The sequence below is a fragment of the Microtus ochrogaster genome, unplaced genomic scaffold, assembly GCF_000317375.1.
Source record: "Microtus ochrogaster isolate Prairie Vole_2 unplaced genomic scaffold, MicOch1.0 UNK16, whole genome shotgun sequence".
NCBI lineage: Eukaryota > Metazoa > Chordata > Mammalia > Rodentia > Cricetidae > Microtus > Microtus ochrogaster.
In genome coordinates this window covers 3,195,933-3,199,599 of record NW_004949114.1, presented here as the reverse complement: position 1 = coordinate 3,199,599, position 3,667 = coordinate 3,195,933, and positions in this window count along the sequence as shown.

Here is a 3,667-nt window from a genome sequence, read left to right as displayed (position 1 = left end):
CTATTTATCTATCTATCTATCATCTATCATCTATCTATCTACCTATCTATCATTGTAGTAGGAGGAGTGGCAGGCTGTGTCCTGCTGCCTGGCTACCTTACACCTGAAATAATCACACAGAAATTGTATTAATTAAGCACTGCCTGGCCATTAGCTCTAGCCTCCTATTGGCTAACTCTCACATCTTGATCTAACCCATTTCTATTAATGTGTACTTACCACAAGGTCGTGGCTTACTGGGAAAGATTCAGCATGTCTGACCTGGAGGCTCCATGGCAGCTCTCTCTGCCTTCCTTCTTTCTCCCAGCATTCAGTTGTCTTCCCCGCCTACCTAAGTTCTGCCCTATCAAAAGGCCAAGGCAGTTTCTTTATTCAACCAATGAAAGCAACACAAATACAGAAGGACCTCTTACACCATTTCCCCTTTTTCTGTTTAAACAAAAAGGAAAGCTTTAACTTTGACATAGTAAAATTACACATAACAAAAGTCGGTAGAGCATGAGGCTCTTTTTTTTTTTTTTTTTTTGGTTTTTCGAGACAGGGTTTCTCTGTGGTTTTGGAGCCTGTCCTGGAACTAGCTCTGTAGACCAGGCTAGTCTCGAACTCACAGAGATCCGCCTGCCTCTGCCTCCCGAGTGCTGGGATTAAAGGCGTGCGCCACCACCACCCGGCTGAGCATGAGGCTCTTAATCTCAGGGTCATGGGTTCGAGCCCCACATTGGGCGCCACTCTGTTGTGGGAAGCGGGCCCCTTGTTCCAGCCGCCTGGCTAGCTTATATCTGAAATAACCACACAGAAATTGTATTAATTAAATTACTGCTTGGCCCATTGTCTCCAGCCCCTTATTGGCTGACTCTCACATATTAGTTTAACCAATTTCTATTAATGTGTATCGCCACTTGACTGTGGCTTACTGGCATGAGTCTAACCAGCATCTGTCTCGGGCAGGAGAACCATAGCATCTGCCTGACTCTGCTCTTCTTCCCAGAATTCTGTTCTGTCTTCCCCACCTACCTGAGTTCTACTCTATCAACTAGGCTATTTATTTATTTATTTATTTATTTAATATACAATATTTGTCTCTGTGTGTGCCTGCAGGCCAGGAGAGGGCACCAGACCTCAGTACAGATGGTTGTGAGCCACCATGTGGTTGCTGGGAATCGAACTCAGGACCTCTGGAAGAGCAGCCAGTGCTCTTAACCTCAGAGCCATCTCTCCAGCCCCCTAAGTCTCTGTTCTTTGATGAGGCTCATTACCTCACCTCCATACTGCCCATCCCGCTTCCTCCATGTCTAGCTAGTGACCTGCCTCTCTTCTTCCCAGAGTTCTCTCTGCCCAGAAGTCCCGCCTACACTCTCCCTTCTGGCTATTGGCCATTCACCTTTTTATTACACCAATCACAGCAGACATCCTCAACGGTGTACAAACATCCCACAACAGCCTGCACCAGGTCTAGGTGCTTGCTTGGGGATAGACCTGTTCTTTCCAGGTCTACTCAGCACCTGTATTCTCAATCTCTCTCTAACACTTTCTAGTCGTGCAGCTGGAAACGGGAAACCTCACGTGAAGGAGGTGGTAAAACACGTGGTGGCTAAGATGGATGCTGGCTGGGACCAAGAGACAGACAAGGACTGGGGTGAGAGGACTTTGGTTGGCATGGGGACCACAGCCCTGAGACAAAGTCTAGGAAAGTGTCATGTGTCCCAAGGGAGAGCCCGGATGTGCTGGAGCTGGGTCAGCCAGAGACCCTTCAGGCCCTGAGCTACAGGGGAAGGCCAGGCTGAGCCTGTGCTGTGCATCTGCAACTTGATCCTAAAGTCTAGCTTCCTCTAGTCTCCCCTCACTTGGCCAGTGGGGGCAGATAGGCTCCCCCGCCAGGGCCGATGCCAGTCTGGTGACCTCCATCACGGCATCTGGCCCCAGGTCATCACAGTGCTGTTGTCAAGCCTGGTTATAAAAGAGTAGGCATGCCAGCTTAGAAACCTGGGAGAAGCAGGCTCATCTGGCCCTGAGAGGCTGGGCGTGTCCAGGGAACACTCACAATTTTGCACATTTGGGTCACATTCACTCACAGACTCTCACAACTGTGCAACCCCCACACAGTCAAACTCACTGTTCGGTGGGGAGGATGGGCCTTAGGAAGAAAATGCGTGCTTGTTTACACAGCTGGGGTGCAAGGGACCTCACACTAGCCAGAGGGACTAGCTTCGATCCCCACAGACAGACTCAGTCCCGTAGACCATGAATGCATGGCACACACAGGTAGATGTTCAGCCCACTTCCAATCCTTCAAACACACAGAAGCATACACTCACGTCCACCTACCCAACTCCAGCCCACACACAAAGAAAGGGGTTTACAGGTAACCCAAGGCACATTCATATCCAGGAATCCAGGGTCACATACGGTGACATAAAAAAAAAATGACAGTTGTCCAACACAGATCTGCTGACAGTCCCAAAAAAATAAACAATGTTTGATGCCAAGAAGGGCAGTGGCCAAACAAACGGGGCAAAGTCAGGAGTCTGGGACAGTACAGACAGGGAAGAAGGGTATTGGGCCATGGTCACATTCCTGGAATCTGTAGGGCACACGCAACACATAAACAACTGTAAGGATGGACACACAAATTTTACAGCCCCCTAGAGACGCCTACCTGCCCCAGGAACTTGAACACTCCACCCCTACACCACCTTGCCTAAGGAGAAGACAATGAAGAACCTTTTAGGAAGATTTTAGCCTGAGGTCAGAGAGACCTTTTTGCCCACACCACAGACAGGCTCATCCAGGTAGACACACACACAGATAAACACACACCCAGACCTTGAACCTCAGGGAAGGGCCTCTGGACAGGAAGGGTGGTTGTCTCACCCACGTGGGGCCATGCCCATGTCTGCCTACCTGGGCCCTAGGATGGCCCAAGAGGAAACAGCCCACACAGATCCCTGACCAAGGGAGATGATCCTGCCACCCACTCCTGGGAGTGAGAAAAGAAAGTGACACCCTCCCCCACCAGAAAGTGGTCCCTAGAAAGGCTACACAGTAGGCCTTGAGAACATCCCTTACTCCTGAGCGCCAGTTACACACGGGCAGGAGCTGAACTTTGAGAGTGCACAGCTGAGTCTTGTGGTGTGAGCCTGTGCGCTCAGCACGTAGAAGCCGGCAGGAGGAGCAAGAGTTCCAGGCCAGCCTCAGCTATACAGGGAGGCCAACCTAGGGCTCATGAGATCCCCTCTTAAAAGAAAGAAACAAACCTTTGAGGTGGCTTTGAGAAGGATGGTTGACAACTGGCCAGGTGGGGGTTGGGGAGGCAGTGGGGACTCACCCTACTGCAGGGAGTAGGTGAACAGACAAAATGTTGTGTGAGTTTTACTCTGTTGACTTTTGGGGGGGCCCACCATCCAGTTCCCAAATAAATCACATGGAGGCTTATTCTTAGAATGCCCGGCCTTCGTTTGACTTGTTTCTTGCCAGCTTTTCTTAACAAATTATCCTGACTACCTTTTGCCTCTGGACTTTTTTTCTTTTTTCTCTCTGTATATCTTATTTTCACTCTTACTCTGTGGCTGACTGGGTGGCTGGGTGACTGGGTGGCTGGGTGACTGGGTGACTGGGTGGCAGGGTGGCTGGGTGACTGGGTGGCAGGGTGGCTGGGTGACTGGGTGGC